The sequence below is a fragment of the Pleurodeles waltl genome, chromosome 7, assembly GCF_031143425.1.
Source record: "Pleurodeles waltl isolate 20211129_DDA chromosome 7, aPleWal1.hap1.20221129, whole genome shotgun sequence".
NCBI lineage: Eukaryota > Metazoa > Chordata > Amphibia > Caudata > Salamandridae > Pleurodeles > Pleurodeles waltl.
In genome coordinates this window covers 910812038-910826049 of record NC_090446.1, presented here as the reverse complement: position 1 = coordinate 910826049, position 14012 = coordinate 910812038, and the positions used below count along the sequence as shown (strand labels likewise).

General features: G+C 46.3%; 1 protein-coding gene across 2 annotated transcripts in view; it reads right to left on the bottom strand.

The window, feature by feature from the left end:
• The window catches only part of SYNPO (synaptopodin), a 172038-nt gene that overhangs the window by 131556 nt on the left and 26470 nt on the right, over positions 1–14012 (bottom strand). The window contains exon 1 of one of the 2 annotated variants that reach the window (XM_069199557.1): positions 5682–5698. The exons of the other annotated variant lie outside the window; for it this stretch is intronic. The gene's annotated coding sequence lies outside the window, so the exon portion shown is untranslated. Of the gene's footprint in view, positions 1–5681; positions 5699–14012 lie in introns of those variants that run through there. 2 annotated transcript variants of the gene reach the window in all.

Below are 14012 nucleotides of genomic sequence, written 5' to 3'. Positions count from 1 at the left end.
TTATTAGATCTGATGAACACTGCTCCCCTGTATGTCAAAATCCATAATACCACAGTTCTGAGGACCCCTGAGCTCTTGTGTCTGGGGACCCTCATCTACATTTAACCTCTCAGGTCTCCTGATTCAGGCTCTCATAGATCTGAGGGACAATGATCACTCTGTTGTGATAATTCATGATCACTCAGGTCTAAGTACCTCTGATTTCCAGATCCAGGGGACCCTGATTTCTCAGTGGTCAGTTATCTCTCTGTTCTGAAAAACACTAATTATCCAGGTCTAAGTGCTCCTGATATCCTGCTCTAAGGGTCCATGGCCCTTAATGTTAGAAGGGCTCTTATTGCTCCAGATGGAATACTCCTAAGCCTGAAGGCCCATTATCCTATGGTCTAAGGAAACCTAATCTATGAGGTCAAAGTGCAACGAATCCCTCTGATCTAATAGCAGTGATCTACAAGGTTTCAGGCATCCAGAGGTATTCTGATGTACACATCTAAGGGCCTCGGATGTGTCTGGTCTTATGTACCCTAATGTCCCTACCCTCAGAGCTCTTCATATTCAGGGTCTGATTGCACCTGATCCTTTAGGGGTGCAGGCAGTCTCCCATTTCTGTTGAACCTCTGAAGCATCTGGCCTCAGGACCTTTTCATGCTTAAATGACCCTTGAACCCTCTGGTTTAAGGACCCTTGACCTCCGAGGGTTCGGGATGCTGATCTCTTTGGTTAAAAATCCCTGATCTACAGGCCCTGTTTTTAGAATATAGGCAGGAGAAAACTTAGTCTCCAAGGTCTCATGAGCTTTCAGGAGAAAAGGTCCATGATCACTCAGGAACGTGGTCCCTGGTCTTTTTCATGAACACAAGCCACTCAGGAGTAAGTATCACCATTTTCTCCTTGCCTGGTTTGTGGCAGGGATACATAGGGTTTGTATGGGCCCTAGAACACATTTTAAAATCCATTCTTCATGTTGCTGCGAGAGCAGTCACAGACATGCTGTACTTTAAACATGCCACACTAACATGTATTAAACTCTAGTGGCTCCCATTCCACACACACTATAAATTAGATCTGCCGTGCTATCTTTAAAGAAGTAATGCTAAACTCCCTCACTACCCAAAAAACAAACCAACACTTTCAGGTATCCTAAGACACCTCCTTAGCATCAGCAACCTCCATATGTGAAAAATACAAAGCAAGAAACCCTCAATTGTAACCCATTCCTTATCTGGTTTTGCCCCTACGATCTGGAAAGACATCTATTTGAGCAACTTTGTCCTTTTTCATAACCATCCTTATAACAAGCACCTCGAAGCACATCCCACCAGTACTGTACCCCAATGTTATGCATGTAACCACGCTCTTGCACTGTTTTCTAAAGTTCTTTATCATCCTTCTTTGATTATGTCAGCGTGAAGAAAAATACAAATAAATATGAATAACAGTTGGTCTCCTTGTTCCCTTTCTCCGCTATTCCAGTTCTGTCATTCATACATGCCTAGTGCCGAGAGTGTCCATTGAAGGCAATGTGTGCGCCTAAGCAGTTGTATTCAAACTTTTTAATGCTGTGCCTCCCCAAGTGAAAACAAAAATCACTGGGACCCACTTCTGAATTTTCCATACTTATTCTATTAAATTGGCAAAGTTTAAATATGTCTAGACCAGTGGTCTTCAAAATTTTTAATGTCACGCCCCCCACCCAGTTGAAAAATAAAAATCATTGCCCCCCCTCAGAATTTTTCAGAATTATTTTATAAAGATGGTAATGTTTAAATATGTCTAGACCTATTTAAACATTGCAGTTAAGTAGTTACCTTTTTAAAATGTAATAACATGCTTCTGCTTGAAACAAAGGCCTGTTATCTGTATAATGCTTCTTTTGGCCAGAGTCTGGCGCCCCCCCACCCGCCCCCACCCCCACAGTTTGAAGACCTCTGGTCTAGACTTATTTAAACATTGGAGTTAAGATCTGATACTGTTTTACAAATGTGATCAAATACATGAGGCCAAGCATTTTATTCTGGTCAGGCAGACCATGTAAAAGTATCTATCCACAGTGTGAATATCAGAAGGGGGGGTGGTTTGAAGGGTATTTGGAGCCCCTTTACTGCTGCTCATTTTTTTCAGCCTAAAACACAGCCCTGCCAGCAGCATATTGCATCTTTTGACCAGAGCCTGGCGCACTCCCTGGGAGCACTTGAAGCCCCCATAGGGGGGCCTACCCCCCAGTTTGAAGACCCCCGGCCTAACGACTCACTCCCGTAGACTCCAGGCGCAGTGTGTGCCTTACCATACACCACAATATACTCCAGGCGCAATGTGCGCCTAACGAGGCGCCACCACGGACCCTAGGCGCAATGTGCGCCTAACGAGGCGCCACCATACACTCCAGGCGCGCTCATGCCTTGTGGACCCTTGGAAGACAGGGGCTGCTGTTCGCGATCCGTGGAGGGCGTTGCATGCCATGCGTTTTGAAACGCAGGACGCACCCCTACCTCCCTTTGATCTTCCATAGAGAGTGGGTCCACCACCCATCCGCTGCAAAACACCCGCACCCTAATCCGTAAGGCACCCTAGTGCAAACAATATACCAGAATATCAAGCACTGATACAGCGCACGCAGTAAAGTAAACTTTACCTCGGATCTGTAACAAAAGCTGTTATAACAAACCAATTCAGTGGCACATATTATAATAACTCTGAATGCAGAGTTGGTCCTGCTGGTAACGCACTCTGGAGCAGGCTCTCAACACCCTGAGCTACAAACTACACACCCAATACTCCTCTGTGGCCCGAGAGGTGAAGTCAAGGACCAGGCTGTCATTCACATTATGAGAGTAGATTTGCAGGAAGGAATGGAATTCATTATTATACATTCATGGCAGTACACGTATCTGTTTACAGATCTGTATTTCCTTTGCTGCACGCGCGTACTTTTGAAGTTAAATATCTAAAGACATGCCAACGCATCTGCACATTTATGAATATGTACATGGTACATGCAGAAACACGCACATGCTAACATCTAGTAATATGTGTACACACAATCACTTATAGATCTGTATATATATATATATATACATTCTCTTCGGCCTGGAGTGGACGTAATGACCCTGTTCGTACCTATCCTGCTAATCAGCGTAATACCCTAGCCCTCTCTATGCTCTGTGTACTCCATTACACCCTCTTTCACAATGTGTCTCAATTTTTTTATCTAACTTTGCTGCATTTTTCACAAAAGGAAAGGACACAGTTTGCTGTTTCCCACCCACACAAATATTTTTGGCAGGGTCATACAGTTTTATCTCGGCAAACCAGCCAAGAAATTTCAGGTCAAGGCAAAAGGCAGTCCTTAAAGAAGCAGACCCTGCCGAGGAGGCTGTCCCAAGCATCTAGGCCTCTCGGCCGCTGGAGGTGGAGCAGGGCCTCTCAGCTCCCAGATCAGCATCTCGACTCCTTGAGAAGAGGCAGGGCCTCTCGGCTCCTTGAGAAGAAGCAGGGATACTCAGCTTCCAGTGGGGGAGCAGGAGCTCTTTTGTTTGCCTGAGCAGCTGGCCCGATTACCCCCTTGTGGAGAAGGACCCCTCACCAAACCAAGGAAGTGAAAAGTGTATCACCTCCCCCAAAAATGCTCCCCAGTTTGGCACCAGCCCCAGCACAACCCCAACGAAAAACCACCAAAGATACACCGTGATTGTGAGTGGAACAGTTTATTTCAGAATGAGCAAAGCACTCCAGATGCTGGCACAAGATAAACTAATGATATAAAACATTACCCTAAGCAAGATTGAGAACTTTAGTGAAATAGCATAAAGAGCAGGCATGTAAATAAATCAGACAGAGCAATCCATGGCTTGATACTGCCCACAACACCAGGAACCTTCTGCATTCCTAAATGCAATTGGACCACACAGGTGAAACCACACTACCTGTATCCGTGGGGAGGCAGCCCCCATCTCACTGTCCCTTGTCCTCATGCCAGGGACTCTGCCCTTCAAACACCAAGCTGCCTTAGGGGCTGTGATGAGGTGGCCAGGATCTGGAGCCCAGTGCTCACCCCAATGATCTGGGCACCCTAGCCCCCCAAGCTGGTGTGTACATCTATGGTTGGTTCAGGAATGCTGGACTCTACCCTTGGTGTTGTTCAGGGGGCCCTGATTTTGGGGCCCTTCTGCTGCTTAGGGATGAATTTAGGATTTGAGATCCCTCCACAAGGGCGACCAGGGTCAAGGTGTCCTTCGCCCTCCCCACCCCAAAGATACTCTGAGCAAAAGACCAAATATCTGCGATAAAAAGATCTGTACGAGCATCAGATAAGTGTACGCCATCCTTGTGAACCATGTCCTTGCCCCTTAACAATTTGAGTGGGATATTCCAGAGGTACCCAGGGCCAGGCACAGCCTAGCCAGTTCAGAGTTCAGTTATCAGACAGATATACTGATTATCCGAGACTAAACGTCTTTGCCCCAGTTGCGTCATGGTACCATGTGAGACCACGTGATAGCTGCCTGCCAGCTGGGCAAATTCCCTGAAGATCACCTCTCTGAGGGCCTTGTGCCCAAGTTTTACCAGGTTGTAACCTCCACATGAACAATGATGAGGTACGGGAACTGGAGAGTGCAGTCCCTCACAACCTCTTGCTACCTTGGTCAGCTGCTCTAACTGTGCAATGTGCTGGCCTCTGATCCCACACCACCGGAAAGGCACATCAAGTAGAGACGCCGGCTTGGGCTTATGGAGCTGTTGCAACCTGTAGGCCACCCACCGGACAAAGAAGTGACCAAGAACCCACACTGCACAAGAAAGCATTCTACTAAAACAGAAAAGACACAGCATGAGTATACAATCACAAAGTGACATTGCACAGTCATAGCACGTCAGAGCGAATGTAACATTTGTAAGACATTGATGGCCACCAGCCTATTTTTAGTACCTCCTTAGATGCCATACTCACGCCCATAGCCACCATGGCTTCCCCTACTTTAAAAGAGTGCGAAGAGTAACAGCTCAGGTCGACCCTGTCGGCCCGAAGAGCAGCGGACAAGACTGCTGAGAACTGATAATGCGATAAGCAATCTCCATTCGAATGGATGAACGAGACTGGTTTTCCTGTATCCAGCCAAACCGCTAAGTAAAACCCCAATCGAGCAACGGGACATAGGGGGGATCCCAATGCAGCTCTGAGTTTGATCGTTGTCCCTTTCCTCTTCTGGTCAGTTTTAGACTTTCTCAACCAAATCAAATCAGTAGCCAGTGTACACCTAACCAAACATCTGCCCACTATTAGTCCCCTGCAAAATCAGTCTTGGCAAACCCCACCAACTCACTCACCCAGAAGGTGTCGTAAAAAGCCACAGTAAATTCTGTGGCAAATAGAGTAGCCTCATACAAAGCTGCATAAACCCTTTGCAAGTTGGACAAGATATGCGCAGTAATAGGGCATCTGCCATCTTTCTCACTACCCTCAAGTCTTGCCCAGCCAGCTACTGCTCTCTTGACAAAGAAGGGGTTAAATCTGTCCTCCACACCATGGAATTTCACAAAAAATGGCAGGGAGGTAGGCCCTTACACACAATACTGACTTTCCCTGCTCTCTAAGGTTACCCAAAAACAAGCAAAAGGCATCCGTTCAGAATGTGTCTGCAACCCTACATGTGTGCAGAAAAGATCTATATTCTGCAAATTACTTTTCATAAGACACCTGCGTGCGCTTTAAATCCGGTAGGGCGGGACTCCAATCCTCCACAGATATAATGGGAACTCTGTCATCTCCTCTGCTACCCGTGGATGGTATTCCCGAAACTCCTGCATCATGGAGCGAGATAAGGCATCAGCAGCATTATTTTGAACAGCAGGAACATGTTTAGCACGAAATATTAAACTTTGAACACAACAGGACCAAATGTTTTAGCACTCTCAAAACAAACTTACATAAAGTCCCTTGCCTGTTGATGGCTTCCACCACCGTCATATTGTTCAACCGAAATATAACACAGCTGTTCCTAAGCACCTGTGCCCATACAGTTACTGCTTCTACAATGGGAAACAATTCCAAGGAAGCAATATTCTTTGTGATGCCACTATCATTCCAAGCCACCGGCCCAGTCCCTTCTGCACCATTCGGTGCCCAGTATAGCTCCAACCCCTGTGCTGTCTGCTGCATTAGTGAAAAGACCCATAGCAGAACTAGAGACCAGACGGGAAAGCCATATAACTGCACCATTAAATTGCTGTAAGAAGAAGGACCAAATCTTGAAGTCCTGTTTAAACTCCCAATACAGGCGAGTATGGTGATGTTTTTCCTTAAGGCCTGACATTGCTCTAGCGATGGACCGAGAAAAGGGGAGAGCCATGGGGCTACTCTTGAGGGCGAAGTTCAGCTGACCCACAAGAACCTGGAGCTGATGCAAAGTGACTTTCTTCTGTGCTAACACTGTGTCAATCGACTGCCTGAAAGACAGCATCTTATCAAATGGGAGGCTGAGCTCTCCAGCAACTGTATCAATTTCAATGCCAAGGAATGTAAGGCAAGTTGAAGGGCCCACTGTCTTCTCTGGGGCTACAGGAACGACCAGGTCTTCAAACAGGGAAATCAAAGCAGTCAATGTCTACGAACACGCCCCCGAATCTGGGGGGCCCAACACCAAAAAATAATGGAGCTAGTGAATAACTTCCTTATGGCCTATGTGCATGGTGAATATCCATTGTAACAGGGAGCTAAACTGCTCAAAGTAAGTACAGGAGACAACACACCTCCTCAGCACGCATTTATCAAAATAATAATAGGAGCCTGCAAATTGAAACTTCAATAGGTGGTAATCCTCAGGGTACACTGGCATTAATTGGAATGAAGATTCTGTCGGTCTTTGCTAGAAGAGCCCCCTACCCGAGTGCACATAGCTTTGCTAGTCTACAGATGCATACCACACACAGCATGGCTGTGAGTTTGTTGCCTCGTTCACTGAGGGACCCCTCGGAGCTGAGAGATTGTGGATAAGCCTAAATTGCACATGTTCCTTTTTGGGAACCAGTGCCAGAGGGGACACATAAAGCTCCTCAAAGGAAAGCCGGGGAAGGAGCTGGCTACCCTACCCAAAGACACCTCTTTCTCATTCTTTTTGGAGACCTCTTCCTGATGCATGCAGGTGGACAATAAATTGCTGCAATGGGGGACGGAGCCTCTCTAAGGGCTGGAATCCTGAAACCAGAGGAGAAACCTAGATACAGCAAAGTTGCTGTGTATTTATTGGGGTGTAAGTGCACCCAAGGGATCAATTTAGTGATTGGACTGGAGTAAGCAAATTGTGGAAAGTCTGAGAGTCAGACCTCCAAGGGCAGCAGAGTCTCCAAGAATAGACTGCTCCTACTGGAATAGAAGAACCTCACACCTTTAAGAATGATGCAGTTACTTACTATAATCTTTATTAGCTTGATTCAAAAGTGGTAGGGCGCAATATCTGCCAGGAGTTCACCTCATTTTTTGGAGCGATCCCACGTTGGGGCTTGATTGACAGTAGTTTGTCTCTTTAACGTGATGCTCTTCAAGATCCTAATTATTAAAGTGGAAATATTCACCCAGTCGTGTGTTAGTCTTAAGGTATGATTGCTGACCATTTCAAGGACAGAGTCAAGGGTGGTAGGCCTTTAACAAACCCTTTTCTGAAAGGGACTTACTGTTAATGGGAATAAACCTTTTTAGAGTTACCAAGCATTTTCAGAGTTTCCTGCAGGAAACCAATGTTGATGATCGTCTTGATACCTGAATATACTTGCCTACTCGCTCTTAACAGCCTAACTGTTGCAAGCCTACCTTCTCAAGTTCTAAGCCATCAGCCTGAGATGTTGAAGCTGAATTATCAGCAGTATAGGAAATTGTATAGGGAAAGGCTGCAAGCAAGTGGAGATAATTCCCCATGGACAGCGACATGTGGAGTGAAAACCAAGGGAGCAAAGGCCACAATGCTGTAACTAGAATCATCAATGTCCTATTCTCCTAAATCTTCTGAAACACCATCAGGAGGAAGGGAATCGCGGAAAAGGCATATAGAATCACTTTGGGCCAGGGGACTGACAGGACATCTACTGCTCTGGCCTGGGGACATCTGTGGGGACACCAATAGATCTCTCCGGGGTGTCCGGAATGGTGCACAGATGTGACTGAACTCCTGGACAGAAGGCTAATAATTCACAGAGGATGGGAGATTGTGGCTCATACTGTCTGCCTGGAAGTTGAATCGACCCTGGGTGTACACTGCTTTCAAGTCTAGGAGGTGTTCCTCAGCTCAAGTAAAAATTTGTGCTGTCAATCAATTTAGTGCCTTTTGTGCCACCTTGTTGATGCAGGTGGGATCTGGTGGCCTGGTTGTCTGTTCAAATAACTACACTGGAAGCTTCCATCTGGAACGGGAACGCCTGCAGAGTCATCCAAAGAGCCAACTCTTTCCAATTAGAGGAGTGTACACTCTCCTCCTTCAATCAGTAACCTTTGTCCCCTAATCCTGTAACGTTGCTCCCCAACCCCACCGACTGGTATCTGTGGTTAACAATTTTGAAGGGGGAATATGGAGTGGAATCCCTTTCCATAGATTGCATTCCTGCATCCACCAAGCTAATGCCTGACAAATACAAGGTGTCTCAGAATCTGATTTTTGAACTCTTGAGAACTCGAGAACTAATGCTAAAGGAGGTGGTTTACGTGAGGCTATAGATGGAAGTGTGCCCAAGGGATTACCGCTGTAGATGTCGACATGAGTTGCTGGACCATCAACCAACCTCTGACATGACAGTCACCAAGCAATGACTGAACAGATAGGACAGATGATTCTGAATTACAAATATTCTGGCTGGGGGAAGAAATACATGACCCAGGTTGGTGTCGGACAAGGCTTCTATAAAAGTATTGGTCCGTGCAGGTTGTTGATGGAATTTTTCAAACTTGAAGATGAAATACAGCTGTTGCAGGACTTCCGTAACCTTCTTCACATCTTCCTGGGCATTAAGGAAAGAGGAAACAGACAACAATCATCGGGATGTGGGCAGACTGTAACCCTATCCAGTTGTAGGTATGTTACAACACGTGCCAAAACCTTTATAAATACTCTGGGTGAGGTTGCCAGGCTGCAATGAAGTGCTTGAAACCACAAACTGTAGAAACACCCTAAATTTCTACATGGATAGGCATTTCAAATAGGCATTCTGCAAGTAAAATATTGCTAAGAAATCGCCTTCTTTCACTAAAGGAATTATTGTCTGTAGTGACACCATCCAGAATGTCTCCACTAAGACATATTTGTTCAGGGCCTTGACGTCTAGGTTCGGGCGAAACTTCAGTCATCTGCTTTCGGAACCAGAAACAGAGTAGAGTAAATTCCTTTCTTCTTTTTTTCTCTGGTTCTGGAATCACTCAACCCAAGTCCAATAAGGTCCGAACTCCCAGGAGCATTGAGTATTCTTTTGTGAGGAAAATGAAAATGATATCCTTCTTTGACAATGCAGAGGACATACGCATCCAAGAAAGACAATGCATAACGAGCACCCTAGACAAAGTTCCTCCATCAATGAAAACCATTCTCAACCTCACTCTAATTCTGGGATAGAGATTTTGATTGTCCTTGATCTTGGGAGATATTTGTTTGGGTCCTGCAGCAGCATAAAAAGAACGTTTGTCTTGAGATCTCTATGTTTGTTGTTTTGCCATGAAAGATTTCTTGCTCTCAGTTTGAAGGGTTTTATGATTTTTTGTCCCCTCAGCAGCCTTTTGGATCATTACATCCAGCTTTGCAGTTGCGGCTCTTATTGGGGTCAATGCCCGCCGCATTACCACTCTTCTGGCTTCACTGCAGGTACAGGCTCCCAGACTGCCCTGGGACCAATCCTAATGCTGCTCTCATGCTGCTGGGAACATGAAGGCAGTGTCAGGATTAGCCTGAGTGCCCTCAATTTGCTCCTCCAGACAGACTGAGAGCCTGTGCCTCCTTTCTCCAACCTGGCAATGCAGCTCGGGTTGGAGACAGGTCAGTGCGCAAGACGGTTTGGCCGTCCTGAGACAGCCAGCCAAACCCACATGCACACTGACAACAGTGCACACCACTCCCCCTTATGCCTGTCATTCCCCATGCCCCCACCCCTAGAAAAATGAAACAAAAATAAACATTTTTTTAATTGTTTTATTTTTCAAGTTTTGCAGCTGCTGGCGGGGGCAATGCTCCATAGCGGAAGAGCCTCCTCTGCAGCTCTGAACCAAGAGTTTCAGAACAGAGAACTGAAGCTTTAGTATTCTTGTATTAGGTTCTTTGTGCGGCATCTAGCCTGCACAAGATCTGCCCAGCATAAGCAGCATACATGTTTGCTCTAATGGCAAAACTGAATGCTGCAAACTACCTTGTGAGGGTAGCCTCCACTTGTTTGTCAACAAGGTCTGGTAATGTTGAGTCCTCTGAGGTTAGTCCTTCCATGTCAAAATCGTATTTAAAAGAAAAAAACTCAAATGCCCAACAATATGCCCCCTAAGCCTGCATCCACAGGAGTAAAGCTCCTGTATTCCTTGAAAAGGAATGAGTCAAATTTCCTTCCTCAGACTGCTGGGATTCCGCGGTGACGATGGCGCAACAGTGCTCCTTAATCCCTAAATGTCTGTACCCACATCAGACAAGTGTACCCCATCTGGTGCAAAATTACCGCTCAGATGCCTACTGAGGAGGCTATGCCTGATGAAACTCAATCCATGCTGCATTGTAAACTTCTGTAGGGATAGGTTAATTCTCTGCATGGACATTTCAATAGCCACAGGTGATCTAGCTCCCTGCCACACCCTACGTGGGATGATTTCTGACCAGACTATCTCACTGTCTCCCATTAGGGAGGCCATATTGATAAGAGCCTGTTGTATGGCCTGCAAAAGGGTGTCCCGCCCAGATCATTCCCCCCAAGATGGATTATCACAATGTCTGGTTCAATCTCTCTGTTCCAGAGAAACTGGTGAAACTTAGGTTCCAGCGTGGCCCATCTCATTCCTGGGTTACCCATCCAGGACAATTCAATGTTGCTGAAACCATGGTTCCAACTACTTACTATAGCCCACTGCTCCGCCCTAGCCACAAAGGAGTGACCCATCACCCACACTCCTAAATAAAATAAGAAGGTAAGCATTAACACTTTATGAACAATGGTGATCACACTCAATTTGTTAGCTTCCAGCAACATTATCAAGACATAAGCAATTATTTGGGTCTTGAGTCACTTCTTCTCCAGCAAAACACTTTACTGTAACACAAACCCTTGCCCCACTTGATTGGGCAGGGAAGACATTGGAAAAATGCTCAACTGTTTATTATACAGCCTTTATGGATGACCCACTTCTACCTTCCTGTCCCCACAAGTCACTGTGTACTCTACAATTGTGAAGGTTGCAGTGACAACTCTTCCCTGTCTCCAGTCTGAACAACAGTTTGTATCTGTCTGACTGCCACCTTCCAATCCACTTAATTGTCCCTGGTGGCAAACCCTCCTTAGACCCAGTGGTGGCAGCCCCAATTGTAAAGGAATGTGTTGACCATTTCTGTCCATGGCATCCCACCTCTGAAAGTGCCCATCTGAGGACACTTCTGTTTGGGTTGTTTGGGATGGCAGGCCATGTAAGTCCCAAGTAGCTCTATCTGGCAATACCTGGGGTCCCCCAATCTGGTCAAACGGACTACTGCACTCTTCTGTCAGGAGGGTGGCCCTCCCCTGCTCCCAGGGAATGCTTCACTGCTGTAAACTTGTTGTAACACACCCGGTATCTTCCTCGTGTGTTCAGGGGCCAGTGATAATTCTCCTAAAGCCCCTATCCTTTGTTCCACTGTACCAAGGGTCACCATTCCACCTTGAAGGGTGTCGTCTCTTCCATTACCTAGGGTTAGGCCACCCAGAATTTTGCCCACTGAAAATGAGAAACAGCATCAGCGGCTACATTCGTTACCCCTTGGACATGTCCAGTGCAAAATTCTAAATTTCTCAACAGGCAACCTTTTATCAACTCCCTCAACAGACCAGCCAAGACTGGGCAACTCCCGGACTGGCAATTAATGGCCTGTACTACTGCCATATTGCCTGACCAGAATGTAATCCTTCTGTTAGCCAGCACTTGCAGCCATAAATGTGGGGACAAAATGATTGGGAATATTTCCAGAACAGCGATGTTTTTTGTAAGTCCATGCTTTCTCCACACATTTACTCCCGGCCTGTGAAGAGCTGGAACTGCTGACTGCTGCACCATGGAGTTCGCCACAACAATGAACTGTTTAACTCTTCAAGAAAGGACAGCCACATGCACAGGTCATCCTTCAGCCCCCAGTAAGATGCACTAAGTGATGGTCTTTCGTAACTTTCTCTGTTGCCCTGGTTAGCCTCCTGGCAAAGATTATACCAGCTGGTATACTTCTGGCTGCAAAGTTCGGCCTGCCCAGCGGGCTCTGAATTGTGGCTAGCACTGCTTTGTTCTTTCTCAGAACCCACAGACTGTCTGCAAATCCCTTCTTTAGATCACCAACGGTCACCAAAGAGGCCCAGCCCTGAAAGATGACCCCTTATGAGACCTCTGGGCCTCACTCCTCCCCTCCTGACAATAGGGCAATAAAAAAGAGGGGTGGCCCACCTTCTTCACCTAAAGTGGCCCCATGTGCTCAGCTTCAATCCTATCAGGGGAGCAACACTAGGATGCTGTACCCCCTATGTCGCCCTGCGTGCGACGTGTCCAGCCACATTTACTGTGTCTTGTGAGCTTTCTCATGCTCTCATTTGGACAGTAGCTCTCTCAGCCTCACCCTTTCAAAACCTACCCTCTTGCCCATGTCTTCTCAAGCAGGAATAGGAAGGAGCTTGTTCCGAACCCTGACATCCAGCCTCCTGCAGAGCCCTATTCTAATAAGCCTGATAATATTTGCAGTTTTTTTCCTGAGCCTGCCAAACGTAGCCTCAAAATGTTGCCACAATTCCCTAAAATATCAGTCCAGTCTGCCTATTTATTCTTCACGGCCCATCTATGTGCAATGCTCAGGGCAGCTGGGGAACATGCCACGGCCTCAAGTAGAAAGACGGCCTTCATCTTGAGAATATTCTATGGCGGGCCGGGATCAAACTGCGCACACTGCGAGGTCTCTTGATTCCCAGTAGACATAGGGAGGCAGCGCTTAACCACTGGAGGGAGTTCGGGTTTAAGCACAGCACCCTGGGGCATCAAAGAGGTCCTGAGCGAACACAGGCACCGAGTGGTAACATGGGGTCCGGCATACCAGGCGGTGTGAGCCCTAATCTCTTCTGCAGGTCTGGGATCAGCAAAGCCCAACTGTGCCAATCTGTGGCCATCAGGAACTGACAATATTGGCCTGTGGCAGCCAATGACAACAGGACAAGATGCACTAATAGAGGTTTGTGAGGCAACAAATTTACAGGGAGGACCGAGCCAAAGCTGAGGCGCTGATATGATAAAGTTTCCCTAAAATTCTAAAAAGTATTTTGTTCATGTGTGGAAGCATTTCCTATGTTCATAGATTATAAGTACATTAGATTATATCACAGCATTGAGAGGGATTTATGAACTTAAAAACATTTCCCCCAGCGACAATGACATTAGTGAAATAACAGGCAAGTCAGTTGTGATGTTTGACCTATATGTGGCCTCTATTATGCATGGAACAACAATATAACCTATTAAATCAAACACAAGAAGTTTTTGTACAGTGCACATCCTGAACTCACATATTTGGACGTTCTCTCACATGTAATAATGAATTAAAAGGAGTTTCAATGAAATAAAATATTTGCCTAGGACCACAACTAGTGAAGCCGATATTGATCCAAGGTTATCTGGTTACACATTGTTTAATTCAGCCACCAGATGGGTCCCTCTTTCTCTCTTACATCATAGGTCAATGTTGTGTCATTCTTGGCACAGGCTGTTAGAGCGTGGGGGGCACACGGAAGCCACATGAAGGCTCGCCACATTTTGGCCTGGAGGGATCAAGAGGAGCTCATTCTGA